Genomic DNA, 17,622 nt, shown 5'->3' with positions numbered 1-17,622 from the left:
GTACATCATCAACATTTGAACATGTTTATCCTACCTGCCTCATGGCATGAACGACATGGTGTTGTAGCTTAGAATTTGCTGTGTCCTTAGCTTATCATTCATAGTAATGAAGCATGCTTGGGGTGCATGAAATTGAACAATTACAGCCAGTGTGTTTATAAGTAGCTCCCTCTCTGCATGTTCCCCTTTGCCAAATTGCGTGCTTTCCTCTATAGTCACCAAACACATACTCTCTTCCACCAACAGCACCAGACCAAGCTAATCAGGACTCCTGGTTCTTGTCTTTGGTAAAAAAGTACCACAGCTTTGAATGTCTATGCCATTATGTGTATACTGATAGTTCCTTTTCAGCACCCAACCAGCAATGCACTTACAAGGCAAATGCTTATGAGTGTTGTGTGAATGAGAGAACATGAATGTAAGTCTGTGTATTGTGTCGGTGTGCATGCATGTGTGCACATCTATGCATTGTATAGGTATGCACCCCTGCATGTGTGCACATTTGTGTATTATATGAATATGCATGCATGCATGTGTGTTAATCTGCATTGTGTGGGTGTGCATGCATGCATAAACATGCATGTATTGTGTGGGAGTGCACATATGTAAGCACATCTGTATATTGTGCTTATATAAATGAAGGTGAATTCTGAGGTTCAAACTTTCCCAGCCTCAGCCTTCTACTTCGCTGTCTGATGAACACTGGAGATTTGATACCTACGTCATGTTAATTCATATTGAGTATGAATGCTGTATAGAATGTGGGATGATCCATTGATATCACCATTAATATGGGCAGCAGAGGAGAGTCTGCACATCTCTGACGTTACAGGAGTGGTGTATATACAGACTGTCATATGTTTCAAGCAAGCTTTACTCCTCTCCTCCATCCCTCTTTCCCTTCTTGGGGAGCTCTCAGGTCCCAGGACGCAGTTACATTGCTTTTTGGTTTGAGTAACTGTGTAAACATCCAGTCATTTGAAAGGCATTCTCAACCAGCTATCCCTATAAATAATGTCAAACCAGACCACCTTGTTTTCCTGAGTCTCCATACACTTGCGTTATCTAGCACTTGACTTTAGATTATATGTCTAGTCGGTGATGCTTGGTTCTGCTGTATTTTTTCTTCTTCCTCTCTCTCTCTCTCTCTCTCTCTCTCTCTCTCTCTCTCTCTCTCTCTCTCTCTCCATCGCAGATTCTCCTTAATCCAACCTCGATGCATTGGTTACTGGACCATCACTGGGGTGTATACACCTTTGGCATCCCTCTCTACTTCTTCTGGCTCCTGAAACCACTGAGCTGAATTCCCAATAACATGGATGCTTTTATTCCTGCCAAAGCTGCACTGCATTTGTGAATAACTTACAGCTCTTTCCTTCCTCCAGTTGAGAGAATGCTGGGTCACCAAGAGTACTATGAGGTTAGGGACCTCATTTGCCCTTCAGAACAGTCTCACAGGTGCCCATCAAATAGTTTGACAGGATCAGCAGTAGCTAGGTGGTTTTCCTGGAGTGTTTCAAACTTATATTGTGATAACCATTATAATAACATCTCATATTTGTCCAAAGCTTTGAGAACACAAGTGAATTCCTATCTACATCTTCTGTAAACCTTGTGTTATCACCAAGCAAGCATTATGTTGTATCCTTAGGAGGAGGTGACCAAGCAGTCAAGTATGTGTTAGAAGTCAGTTTCTTTGATCACAAGTATGTTTACCTCCTTTATTCATATAGTCTCTAGTACCACCTGATTATAGTTTTGTACACAATTAGATAAACTCATGGGGTACTATTGTAATTTTTATCTTAATCAATTTGATGCTTATGGTGGTGTATCTGTAATGAGATATGGGAAGTTCAATATTCAAGTTGCTAATACATACTTTCTTCTTGTATTTCTTCTGATGATATAGACTTGGCCATTTTTTTTCTTTTGCTTTTCCTCTGACCCTTAGAAAGTATGTAGCTATTCTGACTTTATTTTCGATGAGTTTTTGTCTTAAAGTTGTCCATTCTTTAGCTCAAAGTGGAAACTGTAGACCTACCTAGCTACCTCTCACTCCTACTTCGGTTTGACTCCCTTTCTCCTGCTTTCTTGTGCCCTTAGTTGTCATTCAATGTCATTTGCTTCTAAGTTAAGGATATTCTATTGAGAAGTTGTACAAAAAGCCTGTGACCACACATCCTAGGCAATAAGTACTCAAGTCAGCTTTTTTCCCCCTTTTCCTTTGCCCAGAATTCTCATGAGTATAAATGCTACTTTTAGCTGACCACCTACAAAGGTTAGGTTTGTTTCTTATTTACCTAGACCGTTTTAGTGAGATCAAGAATCATGAACATGTCAGCTGAATCTTGATTCTGTCATGGCCAGTCATCAATCCACATTCACTTTTCTTTTCTGTCACTTTGTGTTAAGACCTTAGAAGTTTCTCAGAATAGTGCCCTTGATGTCATCACTTAGTTTGGGAGATAGAGTCATTATCAAGTCACGAATCTATGGATTTATAAAATATACAAGCGTTAGTGACCACATGTACCTGTTACCAGAGTAACCATTTAGAAAACACAGCTGTCAAAACCTTGTCTGAACTTTTCCCTAATAACCTCATGGTGTGTAAACATGAGTGAATATAAATTGGTTTCTAAAATGTTCCCATTGTGTCTATACTCTTTCTCAACCCTCCCTCACCACATGCTTCCATAAACTATGCACTACACCTATGCAAAGTATTTCAGTGTTCACTGGCCATTCTACATTTTATCACAACTAAGTGTTGTAACATACAGTATTAAACAAAAATGATAGCCTCCTTTTAGGACTCACCCATAGAATTTGTTTGAACAACTACTGCAATCCCATGTTTTTCACTCTAACATATGTGTTATTATAATTATATGTCTCTTTTCTCTTTGCTAGCCCATGAAACCTCAGCATATGGAGAACGTATTTTTCCCATGAATCTTTTCTCCTGATTTCTGGCTCAGGGTGGCCTCTCAGCAAATGGTTGATGGATTGATGGGCATTAGGATTCAAAGATTTTCCCCTGATGCACAACCAAAGTCCCACAAACATCTGCTCAGCAGAATATGCCAGTATCTCATAATATGAACATCCTGATGTGAGGAGACAGGCTGAACACTAACGAAAAATTCATGCTTTGAATTTGTTAAAATGCACTTTCATAAGTTATGTGTGCCTCGTGAAATAATGATGTTTTATGAAGGCCAGCACCAAAATGTGGGTTGGATCAGTGTACTTCAAAGAATTTTCAATGTGAACCCAGTTTTCTGAATCTATGAGTTTATTTTGCCATTCTCAGAACACTTAGAAAAACCTGACAACAGAGATGAAGACATTCAGAGCCACCTGTGAACTGGTGCCCATCAAGCATCACTCCAGAGATGCTGATTACTCCCTTAGCACACCATCCATCAAGTCCATGACACCCAATCCTGTCTATTGTGATGTGGGCATGACTTTCTGTCCTAGAGACACCTGAGAACAATATTGTGCACGTATAAGGACCACCACTCTTACAATGCAGGCACTGCATTGTAAGATTATCAGGGAAGGATCTGAAGTAAATGCCTTTAATTCAGCTTTGATGTGATGCTACTCTGAGAATGGGGCTTTGCATTTCCTCATCTGTAAAATGGAAAGAAACATGTTTTACAGTTGATGAAGGACTGCAAAGCCTATGAAATCATAGTTATTCCCTCAAAAAACTACCTATTTTCAACTCTTTAAGTCCCAAAGGCCTCCCTAGTGTTGGATGTTAGATCTACTCTCACATGTCATAGGCAGTGATGTACTTCCATGTCCTGAGGAGGTGGCATGGTCGGTACATGTTTGCTGAATAAATGTCATGGCCGAGTACCACAACAGGCCTTCTCGTCTGTGTGTGCCCGTCGTTCTCTCTTGCTAAAAGAAGATATAAATATGCAAAGGATAGACACAGCTCATAATATACTGAACACATATTTCTAGGCTTTATATTGAGTCTCTATGTATTTTTAGTTTTCAATCTACCTGTGTAACCTCTTATCAAAACTCTGTGAATAAAAACTAACTTTCATACTATGATGGCAATCTGAGGGTACTTAAAACCTCAGGAGCAGGAGCAGAGTCAGGGTTCAAACTCAACACTGTAAACTCAGTCCATTAAACCAAAATGCCCAGATAAACATTAACAAAATACAATCTGGGCTAAAACCACTTTCCTAGTGTTTGGAAACACATGGTTGTTCAGGAGACTCATAGTGCCTCCAAATAGTCATGACCAGAAGAATCTCATCTGGCTTATTGTACACAAACTGTCAAATGTGCAAACGGAGAAAAAATTCTTAAAAGTTGCAGAAGTGCTAAGTCACAATAACAGTACACCTAGTTGATTGACAGCTTTAATATATATGAAAACTTTAAATGTAAATGGACCAAATATCCCAAATAAAAAGATATAGACTGGTTTACTACATTAGTTAGTTTTCTCATTTACATGAGCAAATAACTTGACAAGAAGCCATGAGGGAGATAAGGAAGTAGGGAGAGGGGACTTATTCTGGCACATGGTTTAAGAGGATGTAGTTCTCTGTGGTGGAGAAGACGTGGCGGTGGACATATTCTGTGGTGATGTGTCCATGAGATGACTTGCTTACATATCAGAAGGTCAGGAGGCAGACAGCTATAGACAGAATTAGGCTAGGCTATCGCCATATTGGCAAACCCCTAAAGCCCCATATCTTTCATCCAGTCACAGGCTAAAGGTTTTACACCTCCCAAAGAGTACCAGCAGCTGGGGACCAACTTCTCAAACCCATGAGCCTGTGGAGGACATTGCATGTACAAAACACAATGCTGAATGGATGCCTAAAAAATGCAAGATGCAGTGATTTGTTGCCCATAAGAACTTGATTTCTGAAATAAAGACTTGAAGATATAAAGTGAAAGGATGGAAAATTGCATGCTTTACAAAAAGCAAGACAGAAGCTAGTAGATCAGACAAAATGGAATTGAAGGCAAGAACAATAAAAATAGATAGAGGACACTCCTCTAATTCCTGCTTCTGCCCCTTCAACATTTCCCCTTCTAACAAGAAATGTGTTTTCATCTGGGCAGTGGTAGCACACGCCTTTAATTCCAGCACTTGGGAAGCAGAGGCAGGTGGATCTCTGTGGCTTGGAGGCCAGCCTGGTCTACAGAGCGAGTTCCAAGACAGCCTCCAAAGCTACAGAGAAAACCTGCCTCAAAAAACAAAACAACAAAAACTGCATTTTCAAATAATGTTTGTATTTGTGTTGTGTTGTGCTCTGGAGCACACTAATCTAAGAATTCAAGGTGATGCACATGCACACTCATAACTCAGAAATCATCAATACAAGGAAGGACAGTTTGAATAGCTGATAAAAATAAAATGCTGATATTTACAAAATATTCATAGAAACAGATGAACTGCTCCTCGGTTCCACTTAACTTCATTCATAGAAAGTATTGTGAGAAGTTCAGTATCAGTTACATATCAGTGTTCATAGAGTGTTGATAACATTTCTGGAAAGTATTATCTTAAAGATTTACTTTTATTTTTTGTGTATGTATGTTGTTTGCATGTATATATGCGCATCACATGTGTTCCTTATGGCAAGGAGTCCAAAAGAGGGTTATGGGGCTTCTAGAACTGGTGTGACAGGCATTTGTGAAATTGTGCATGGACACTGCGAGCCAATCCTGGGGATACTGCAAGATCAGTGAGTGCTCTCCATCACTGCAACCCTTCAGAAATGCCTCTGAAAGAAATCATGGACATGTTGCTTCTAAACCAGAAATTAAAGAAGAATAACTCAGCAGTAGGTAATACATGTGTGCCGTTTTTTAAAATAAAGCAAGTAGAAACTATTCAAAGTCATCTCAAATGGAAAACACTTAGAAAACAAATTAATTTATTATCATAGGAAAACAAATCTTAGCAACGGAGAGAGTCCACTGTCAAAAGCCTGAAGCTGTTATCACATTTGATTAGTGAATCCACAGGCTCCTGAGAAAGCTAATACAGCATTGGAAAATATTACGAATTAGTCTGCATTAGCACAAATTAACAAGGCTAATTAATGAAACTCACTGGCCAGCATTCGTCAAAAGTAAACACACATACATGACTCAAAAATGTATATGATATGTAAATAACTTTTTAAAATTTCCCAATATCTAAAATATTTAAAATTTATATAAAAAGAGAACAAAAATAAACTGCCAAAAATAAACCAACATAGTTTATAGAAACTGGAAAACTTAGCATGCTAATGTGATGAAGATATAATGTTGCCTCACTGGTAATCACGGAAGTTAATTATTTGTTTGTTTTCATTTGTGTGCATGCAAGTGTGTCTCTGTGTGAGTGCCAGTGTGAATACGGGGTCCAAAGAGGACCCTGGGTCTCCTGGAACTGGAGTTAGAGATCGTCATGGGCTGTACAACCTGAGTGCTGAAAACTGAATTCCAGTCTCCTGCAAGGGCAGCAAGTACTCTTCACCATGGAACTCTCTCTAAGTAAAAATGACATGGGGGTTCTCTTCCACATGCAGTGTGGTGAAGAAAACTTAGAATGTTTGAAATATGAAATTTTGACAAGATAAAGGGTGACATTAACACTTGTGAGGTTCCAGCTGGTTTGCTATTTCAGATGCATTTTAGGAAGTATTTGCTGGTTGATTCTAGGCCCCTCCCCACATACTCTTCAACCCAACTCTTCTGTTTTAGTGAGCCCCCTGAGTATAAACAAAGTGCACGTGGCAACCTTAGTCACAATTTTGGATTGATATCGCATCATCTGAGAGCTAACTTCCCATGAAAGAGAACATAAATGCACAAATTAGGCATATTCATTTAAAGATGGGCAAATGTCCAAATAACACTGAGAAAAACAATGGGTTACAAAATATAACTTGTGCAACATGCCCCCCGGGGATGCCGTTTTAGAGCTGCAGAGCAAATGGGGGCAGGGAGTGGGGAGGGGCGGGCGGCCAAAACGAACCCCTTATGAAAACGCTACCACCTGTTGGTTGGTAGAGTGACTACAAAGAAAAATTATAAAATGTAAAGCAATGCCTAATCCACTTTTGAAGGAATGTCACATAAAGAGTACACGGGAAAGCAAAGTGGAGGTGGATGGTTAGGCTGCGCTTGAGTGCTGGCATCAGATGACCAGTCAGGTGTAAGCATGCGCACAGGCCAAGAAAAATTCAAGCATGGCGCTTTGTCTCGAGACACATTTTGAAACAATATTAGTAGAATTGTGTGTGTGCGCGTGTGTGTGTGTGTGCGCATGTGTGTGTATGTGTTTGTGTGTGCATGCGTGTGTGTATGTGTGTGTGTATATGTGTGTGTGTATGCATGTGTGTGTGTGTATGCATGTGTGTGTGTGTGTGTATGCATGTGTGTGTGTGTGTGTACATTCACCATCATAAACCCAAGTTTGCATCTTGGCTTTTTACTAAACAGCAGCATCTCCTCTTGCATTGAATAAATCCTCAAAATAGCTAATTAAACAAATAGTACAGACCATCATAGATATAAATTGTTGTTTATTTGACTAAAGTTATCTTACTAGTAGATTAAACATGTGTGGGACTATAAAACTGGAATGGTGTAGTCAGGTAGTTTTATACTGAGTTCATCAGCCATATTGATAGTGATTAATATATGTAACTAGTTAATGTATAGTTTGCTTTTCATTTTATATTTTATTTTGTTGATTATTATTTCATTAAAAAGTAAAGGATATATAAATATGAGGAAAGTAATTACTAGCCTTATCATTGCTCTTGTGTTTATTAAAATTTATCCCCAGCCTCCTGAGTATTTCCAAAGGACTGAAGAATGCATTATTACACTTTGTATTTGATATATTAGGAGAGATGGCAGGTGTATATAGCCCATGATCACTGTAAAATTACATTCTCTTTGAAAAGGCTGGGGATCAGGAGCTAATTAACATGTTGGTACTTTGGTTGAATGACAAGTCCTATCAGTCCTGCAGGCATACATAGTCCAGGAGGACCCTACATAATTCTGCAGTGTTGGTAAATGCACGACTAGCTGTGTCTTGTTTGCAATTATAGATCATAAGCCGTAATGGATGCCTTTTAGAAGCTGTATTTATAAATGTGCAGAGAACAGTGGCTGTATTCAGTAAACACCATAAATAATCATGCTGCAGTGGAGTGCAGAATCCAAAGGCAATTTAGATGTGCTCAGTGGAATTTGGAAAGTGTTTACTTAACACAGAACAGGGCAAATTCCCATTTGTGCCCTTTACTTGAGTTGTGTGGAAAGAAGAAGGAGAGCTCTGTTGAGTCCCTTTTGCTATTCTCTGCCTTTCCCTACAAACACATTCTCTGACTGTATTAAAACACAAGCCATTTCTTGTGGGCTATGTCTGAGCACAATGTGAAGGGACATGTTGCTTGTGCCAAGATCTCCCCAGTGTCATGACCAGTGTCGGAATGTATGTCGTTTGTGGCGTGAGTTTTTGGAGCATGAGAAGGTATGCCTGTGGTTGTGAGCCAACCCCACCCCGTTCTTTCCCACATTGAGCTCCTTAAGCCCTTCCAGGAAGTGGAAGTCCTTATTCTCTCCTTACCCACCTCTCTACCTGTGGTCCTTAGACCACCCTATCCTATGCTTCCTTTATTATCCGACCTGCTGTCTTCAAAAGCACCCGTCTGTGTCTCATCGCTGACCTGATGCCACTAGGCTATTTTTCTCTTTCTTTGAAGAAGAGATTTAATGTGCCTTTGCTATTTCCATGATTAGATTCGTAATAGTAATAAAGAATGGAAGCATCTCATCATGCTGTATCCTTGCAGCTGTGTAGTCTTTGGAAAATTTCCTAAGTTATTTGCGCTTCTAGCTCTAGATATGTAAGATTAATAATAATAATAATAATAATAATAATAATAATAATAATAGGATCAGGCTATTGAGAAAATGAAGTGCACCAACTTGTGATGTACTTAAAAGTGAGCTTGACAGACTGCATGTAGAAATATTACCACTATTGATATCAAGAGGATGTCACAGGCAGTGTTCATGGCAACAGTCTCTTCATCCTGCTAGCCATTCAGTCCTGCTTACTACAACTTTCTTATCTGTATTTCTCTTCTAGAATGAGATACGACTTAACAAAATTTATCTCCTTGAGGTTTGACAAAGCCTTTCTCTGGGAGATACAGTGATAAAGAGAGACACAGTCCCAGCCCCCAACAGGGCTTCCATTCCAGCGAGAAAGCGATGGAACAGACAGTGTGGGTTGTATTGCATGCTGGTAGACGTTAAAGCAAGGTAAAGCAAAGATGAAGGTACCCTAAAACTGACTGTCCATGAAAGTCTCTCTGATTATGACATGTAAGTTGAGATTTTATAGTAAGAGGCTATGGTTGTGTCTATCAAGGACATGTTATAGAGATTGAACAGTTTGTGCAAGGGCCGTAAGTATCATGATGGGTCTACACAAGTCTGATGGTAGAACTGACCAGTGTGTTTACACCAGCATGTAGTGTAACACCTTAGTGACATTGAAGTTGAGCTCAGAGCTCCTATTAAAGCTCAGATATAAGGGGACCACTGTATTGGAGAATATATGTCTAAAATATAATATTGTATGAAATACAAAGCTGTACTATAATACAGTAAAAAAAATTGTTTTTGAAGGAGCCTATCCCAGTGAGGCAGCTCTGGAATCTGAATCCATCTGCACTTTGTGGCCTGTTTGGTGTTACCTTGTGGCCATTTCCCCCAGGCCCCAAAAGCATACCGTGGAGTCTTCTATCCTAGTGGGCTGACAGCTACTTGTATGAAATAGTCTCAGAACCTATAGCTAAAAAGAATATGGGTCACAGCACACACAATACTGTTCTCAAGAACAGTATGGCTCCTGGTTAATGCAAACGTTACCTTTCTTTTTACTCTCTATCACCTCAAAAGCACTCTGAGAATAAGAGATACCCATACAATGAGAGGCAGCAATTGCCCAGAAGCTACTGTACTGGATCCATGCTCATGCTACTGAGAACTCGTCACATAATATTCCCCTGTATTCTTCATTATTAAAGATAGCGATGTTGCAGTTTTAATTTTATATTCAATGAATTTGATGGGTAATGATATTATAAACTTGTCTGATATTTTAATTTTGTATATGTCTATTTTTCTCATGAAAATAGTTTCTGCCTTCAGGAAGGTAGAAGCTATCTTAAATTTGTATTATTATACAACACATTACCAGTGTGTTTCATTTAGTAGTCACCGATACCTATAGAGCAAGGTTTATTATCTTTTAATTGCTTGCCTTTATTTATGTAGTTCTGTACACATATGGATGTGGGTACACATGTGTGTGAGGGCAAGGAGCAACCTTGGGCATTCTTCCTCAGGATTCTGCCTTGCATCTCTGAGACAGGACCTCTCACTGGCCTGGAATTCACTGATTCACCTAGTCTCCATAGCTAGAAAGTTCCAGGGATCTGCCTATGCCTGTCTCTTAGTTCTGGGATTACAAGCACACGAAACATGTCCAGTTTGTGTATGAGATAGGGGTTGAATTTGGGTCTTTGGCTTACAAGGTAAGAAGTTTATCAATGAACTATTTCCCCAGCCCAAGATTTGTTATCTTTAAACTGAAGTTGAGGAAGACCAGAATTTAAAATGCAAAGGCAGTAAAAGGACACATCTGTGAAAATATCCCCAAACTTTCTGAAAATAAAAACTATAATACTAGAAAAAGTAGTCTGAGTGGATAGAAGGTGACTATGTACATTTGCATGATGCTAACCCCACCAGCCCCACCTCAAATTCCCAACTAGAGCTCATTGCCTACTATAGAGCTTCTGGCCTTGATGGATGGGTCATACATAACAAATAGTTCTGGGTCATTTTAGAACCAGAAACTTAATTAATGGTACCTGTTTTTCTGGTCAAAAGAAAGAAGCATTCAAGCTGATTGAACACTCATTTATCTCCAAGCAGCCAGGCTACCATTAGTTAAAGTCTGGGACCCCAGGCAGCCTCAATGAAGCTTTGCAGAGGAGGTATTTGCTGATGACAATCAGCCTATCCCTGCTGTTCAATTAGGTTTTGACTTGTAATTCCCAACCCTTGAGCACAATTTTACTCAGTGAATTGTAGTCAACACCATAGGAAAAATTAATGCCTGTGAAATAATATTTGAGTAATCATAAGGGAAGTTAATTGCTAGCTGTTCCCTCTAGTTAAGGTACTGGATTTTACCCAGAACTGATATGGAGCAAACAAACCTTGCTATGGCCATATCTCAGTTTGTACATGTGTGAACATGGATCATTCATGACTTTTTAACATTTTTAGTGTTTGTCTGGGTGTAAACACCACACATATGTAGTGCTTTGGTGGTCAGAACAGGGCACAGAACAGGAGCTGGAATTGTAAGCTGTTGTGAGGCGTCCTTCGGGTGCTGAGAATTGAACCCACTTCCTTGGGAAGAATGCCAAGTGCTCTTAGCTGCTCAAATGCTAGCAAAGCTTGTGTACCTTTCCAAGACCACCACAACTCTCTCTTTTGTGGCTTTACTACGCTACTTAAAGATGTGGATCTGTGCCAAATTTATAAAATGCGGGTGCCTTATAAAGACTGAGAAGGGACACCTGGGAGAGAAAGGGACCCTGGAAGAGGCGGGAACGCCATTCCAAACATGAGCCATATCCAAAATCAGCTAGAGGCTGTCATGCGATGAAGTTAAAATGGGAAGTATTTAGTTTTTTAGTAAGAAGGCCTCTCAACATAGATCCATAATCAACTGCAGAACTTTTCCTATTGTGCATCAAGGTGATACAGTAACCACTGTCTTTCTAATGAAGACAGCAAGATACTATCTGATTCTGTAGCCAGTAAAAGGTTGGGTCAAAGTTCAGATTTGGGTGGGGCTGTCTAGAATTCATCTTGAACCTTGGACTCCCACAGTGAGGATACAAGAGTGATGAAGGGATACATTGTACTGGTGCCTGAAGAACTGGACATAATGTTCTTGAACTGAAAGGGTATAATTTATTATTTTAGTCCTCTTCTGATAAATAAGCACATAAGTCTTTGCTAAAATATTAATATTAATGAAATGCCATTATAAAGTGTTTGTGTTTATAAATGATTGCTCTGACAATGACAATTACTTGGCACAGAAAAATAATGCATGATTAAAAGTGGAATGCTCTGAATCAATTAATTAGGTTCCATAATTTTGCAAATTTTAAAAGTAATACATTAGAGATATCAGTTTTATTAGTCTAAGAGATAAAATTTAATTAACATTACTAAATTAAATTGTTAATTAAATTATTGGACACGATTTCTTACTTAAACTTTTATGTACATTCATCATCTAAAACTACTTACAATGAAACTTCATTCTACAAATTGTTGTAACAGAAGAGGGCTACACCCAGAATGTTTAGAAGTTTATTGTCCTTGTTGAGGGCAAATAACACAATGCTAGATGTTTAAACCTGCCAAACACAAGTGCAATGTGCCAGTCCAGGCTGCTCCACAGTGGAGGTCCAGGCACAATTTAAGTGGTATATGTTTCTCCTCACCCACTCTTGTTATGTTGCAGTCATGTTGTGGATTGCCAAATCTATTTCTGTCTCTGTCTCTTGTCTCTATGTCCTCTATGACTCTGCCTGTCTGTATTTCTCTCTGTGTGTGTGTGTGTGCGTGCGTGCATGCGTGCGTGCGTGCGTGCATGTGTGTGTGTATGTGTCTTTTTACCTCTTTCCTATTCTGGAACTTGCTTTCTCACAGGAATGTAGATTTTCTGTACAGTGTCTTCAGGTTCTTCATATTTCCAAGATTGAAGGTGAAATCAGGGCTTAAAGATCCAGCAATGAAATGAGGTCTTCGGAAATGATTCCTCTACAGTCCATGTTAACACGAACCATTCCATATTCTCCCTACAGTCTGTCTTTAATACTGCTGTATTATTTGTAGCATGCTTACACAGGGATCATTATGAAGACCACAGAGATCTTCCTGTGGCTGCTATGTCTCTAGTTCATTCCAAAAGTCTGTCTGTGGTACAAGCAGAGGGAACATGGAGGGAAATCGTGTAGGATGCGGCTGATACAGAAAGAGTTAGAACACAGTGAAAATGTAGGGATTGTTATGTAAAACATAGTTCACAGCAAGGTCCCATTTCCTGCCTTCTTTGCTTTATATCTCCAAATTCCTGACAAAGTAACCTTTATGCCACAGCAAATGGACCCCGAGATTGGAATAGGGACTCACTCGGGCTCTAAGAACTCACCTGGGATTCCCACTGCTTTATCTCTTAGCTCTGGCCACATTGCATCTTTAAAAATTATTTATTTTTGAGAGTATAATATAATCACATGATTCCCACCTTCTCCTTTTCTCCCTCCAAACCCTCTTTTATACTCATCCTTGCTCTCTTTCAAACTCCTGGCCTAAATATTTCCACATATATAAATACAGCCTGCTGAGTCTGTATAACATTACCTGTCTGTGTGTCTACAGGGTCGATCATCTGGTATTGGTGAAGATTATCTGTCCTGGTTCCAGCATTTCTCAGTCCTAGTTCTTTGTGTACGGTGGAGTTTTGGGCCCTATCCTCTTATCTACTTTAACAAGTTAACAAGTCTAGTGGTGTTACCCTTCATTTGTATTGGAAGAGAGTGTTCGAGCTCAGGAGTGCTTAGTTCCCTTGGGGATTAGTTCCGCACAGACCCTGGATCCAGGAGTACATGGGCAGTAGGTTCAGACAGTATCAGCCAAGATGGATCTGACTGCCTGGCCTCCTTGTATGACAGGTCTCATCTAAAATACTCCTTCAGGGACCCCATTATCTGACTATGATTTCAAAGGTGGAACCTTACCTGAATATAGGGAGCAGAAAATTGGCAGCAGCAATTTGGCCCACTACAGTTTGGAGAGGGAAGCAATTGGAGTTTTCTGTCCTGAATGAGCATCTGACTCCCTGCAGAGTCATCTCTGGAGGCTGCTTGGCTGCCTGTAGTTTCTTCAGTACTATTGTTCTGATGCTTCCCCCAAAGAAGAATGTGTAGCCACAAGTGCCTCCCTTCAAACCCTTTGAGATCCTCCGGGGTGGGGGCCGCATGCTCAGTCCCTTCTGATGTCACAGGGGAAAGAAGCAATATTGCACAGTAAGGAACAGGGTAAATGCCATTAGACAAGCCCAGTGCTTTCATATACAAAAATAATACTCCAGTTCTCTGACCTGTAGAATAGGGGAGTGAGCAGCCAGCGCGCTTCTCAGTCTTGCCATGGGAGCTAAAACTTCACCGTGGAGTACGTAGCAGGCCCCGAAGATGCATTCCTTCTTTTCATGTTTGTATTTTTAGTCTCAAGCAAAGTCCCCTTGGGATGTGTTAGGAGATAAATGTCTGTGTGTGCAACATCGACATAGAATCTCGCCACCTACACTTTAATGTGTCTAGCTGTCTTCCTCCACTACTCTTGAAATGGCTCTTAAACTATTTGGAGTGTATGCAGTATTATGTACTTGCCCATCCAGCCAGCCAATCTTACGCCAGTTACTTTGCTTTTTGTCCTCAGTTTCCCTCTGTGTGAACCGGTGGTCAGTGAGTTCAGCTTACGAAGAAGAGCTTATGTTCGATGGAAATACATTGTGTGCACTCTACACCATATGGCTTTGGCACTGTTTTTGAAACAACACTCAAATAGCAACATTTAACCGGTGCATCTTTAGCTGCTGTGGGAGCGGTCTTCACTAGGAATACAACATGGCGGGGGGGGGGGGGACATTACCTGGAGCTGTCACCTTCCTGCCCCATTTGTGCCATGCTACAGTGACTAACTCATACACTTGAAAGGACCTTCTACAGAGGCACTGCCAGAAGTAGTTACCCATCTCTGCAGGATCCAACATCCTATAGCCTAAATTCTCAGGAGCCTGTCCCCTCTAGATGCCTACTCTGATTTCCCATACTAGGTAGTTAAGCTGACCAAGAAGTGACAGGTTGCCTCAGAGCGCGCTTCGAGTTACTTGGCCCTAGTCCAGCGTTTCCAAGTGCCCAGAGCTAACTTTTGGCCAGCTTTGGTTCTAGATCTTTCTGAGCTGTGTCACTCCTGCGAAGACATTTAAAGCAGGGGCACCCGCACAGCCACAGGAGAGCCCTTGGGACTCTTTGAAGGGCGACTTGAGGTTTTGGAATTTCTTTTCCAGTGTGCCTAAAAGAAAACACTTTCAGTTCATCCTTTCAAAACCACAAATTGCAAAACTTTTGATTTTGACAAATGGAGGCTTTTACTCCTCCCCCCCTTAAAATAACTTTTTCTTTATGATGGTGACTTGTCTAGCACTGCACAACATAAAAGGATTTTTCTCTGGGCGTAATCCACTGGTGACAGATATACAGCACTGATTTCTAAACTCCTGACTTAAATTCTTCATTTTTTTCCAAGGGGGTGCTGGAGCCTCTCTGTTTTGCTTGGAGGTAAATTATCTTATTTATCATGCCTGCATAAATACCACCAAGATGAATAATGCAAGCTATCAGAATAATCGGAGTAAAAAATGTGGACTTGTCTTTAAAGGGACAATTTTAACATCTTGCCTGAATAAATTAAAAGATGGGTTGTGTCTCTCCCCTTGAGTAAGAAAATAAACTATCCCCCAGGACAGTTTCACTAGCATCGCACCCAAGGATTCTTAAGTCATAAAGAAACTCAGAGAGACTTATCACTCGGGTGACAAGATTCTTCACATCAGCAGTGTCGGGAGGGAAAGTCTGTTTGCTCACGGTTTAAGGGTTCAGGCCATCGCGGTGGGGACAGCACAGGGGCAGGAGTGTGAGCGGCTCACAGGGCGTCACGCGCAGTCAGGAAGCGGAGAGAAAAGAATGTCGCTCCTCAGCTGGCTTTCTCTTTTGATTCGGTCTAGCACAAGCCATGGGACGGGGCTGCCAGCACTTAGGGAGGCTCTTCCTGCCTCAGTTAAGCCCATCTGGACAGTCTCTCACAGGCATGTGCAGACATTTGTCTCCGTACTGATGCTAGCTCCTGACAGACTGACGAGGAATATGAGTCGTCACACTCAGCACTGCATGTATTAACATGGAGCAAAGCAAAGCATAGCCACATTTCAGATCTTCGGGTTCATGCGGGGCATCAGAAAAATGTGGTTGCACACTGTTTGGATAAAGGATAGGACCTGTTTCTGGCTCATTTTTCCTAGCCTATGAGATGGAAATGAGAAGTAATTGGGAGACATTATAGTCTTTAATTGGCTCTGATGACAGGAAATCTTGTAATGGGTAGCTCAAGGTTTGAGCCATCAGGTCTGGGGTGTGGAAGGGATGGTTTTGTGTGTCTGCCTTTATTGGAATTTATCCCATGGTTGTGAGATGGTTGGACCTCCAGGCGCTGCTGCCTTCTTTCAGCTGGTGAAAGAGTGAGCATGCCAGAATTCTATCATCATCCCGCCGCCAGTGCCATGCCCAGCCAACTTTCTCCTGTCTCTCACTAGCTAGAACTTGGTCACATGGCCCTAACTAGACAAGTCACTAGGGAAACAGAGGCATCTTCATCTCAAAATTATGATTCCCAGGATAATCCCGCTATGCTTAATAAAATGCAGGTAAATGCCCTTATCCCAAGAATCTCTGCTTTGGTAATGGTGACTAGATTGTATTAATATATAATATGTTCCTTGCTGGTGTTGTTATGATTAAAACTTAACAAATTTAGAGAAGTTAGACTGAAATCCTAGATTTGTTTTAATATGTTGTTAAGAATTCATCTTTTTGGTTGGTTTGAAACAATGTTATAGTCCAGGACCTCTAGAAATGACTGGATGAAGAATTTCTGGCTTGTGGCTATGCTAATATGGAGATGACCTTAGTTAAGATATGGAACAATCCTAAATTCTGGAAACAATTGCTGATCTAATACTCCTATGCCATTCCATTTCTGGTGAGGTCATTTTTCTTCTTAGAGAAAATGAGCTAAGCATGTTGAAGATGTCACTTGCAACTGTAAACATGGATAAGAAGCCATGTGACCATTTAACCCTCAAGGTGATTATCCTCCACTTTTGGAGCAAGATATTTTATTATACATGGCCAAGAACTATTCACCAAAGTGTGAGATTTTCCTAGTCTAGCATGAACGATTTCTTCCCTTGTCCGACAGCCAAGACTGCCCCCGCTAATCTAGTGTAGTCTTCTCTCAGTTTGGGGTATTCCTCCAGCTCCCTTGTGAGCATTCTACCTAACTCCTGAGTTAGGTTTTCTGTGTAGGATTTCGGAGTTATGTTTCTATCTCGTGTCTCTGCCCAGTGAATTCTAGTTGCCTTGTCTCCCCAAGCTCTCTCCCTGACATGATTAGATCCAGATTCGTCCTCTTGGTCCCTTGATGTGGGCATCTGTGGCAACTACACTTTTTCCTCGGTGTTTTAGTTCCCATTCTTGAAAACCACAGCTCATATTCAGTCCTTAGATTTGTTCTTTCCTGCAGCTGAGATGGTGTACACGCTCCATAGTACTCTGCCTCGGTTGATATAATTTCATTATTTATTTTTTTCTTTAAAATGTTGTTCAATGTTTT

At 40.6% G+C, this 17,622-nt stretch overlaps 1 protein-coding gene across 1 annotated transcript in view; it reads left to right on the top strand.

Annotated features, from left to right (window-relative positions):
* The window catches only part of Nell1 (neural EGFL like 1), a 651,975-nt gene that overhangs the window by 580,024 nt on the left and 54,329 nt on the right, over positions 1-17,622 (top strand). The window lies entirely within an intron of this gene.

This window comes from Phodopus roborovskii, unplaced genomic scaffold, assembly GCF_943737965.1.
Source record: "Phodopus roborovskii unplaced genomic scaffold, PHOROB, whole genome shotgun sequence".
NCBI lineage: Eukaryota > Metazoa > Chordata > Mammalia > Rodentia > Cricetidae > Phodopus > Phodopus roborovskii.
Note: the sequence above shows the minus strand (reverse complement) of the source record. Positions and strands in the feature narration are given on the sequence as shown.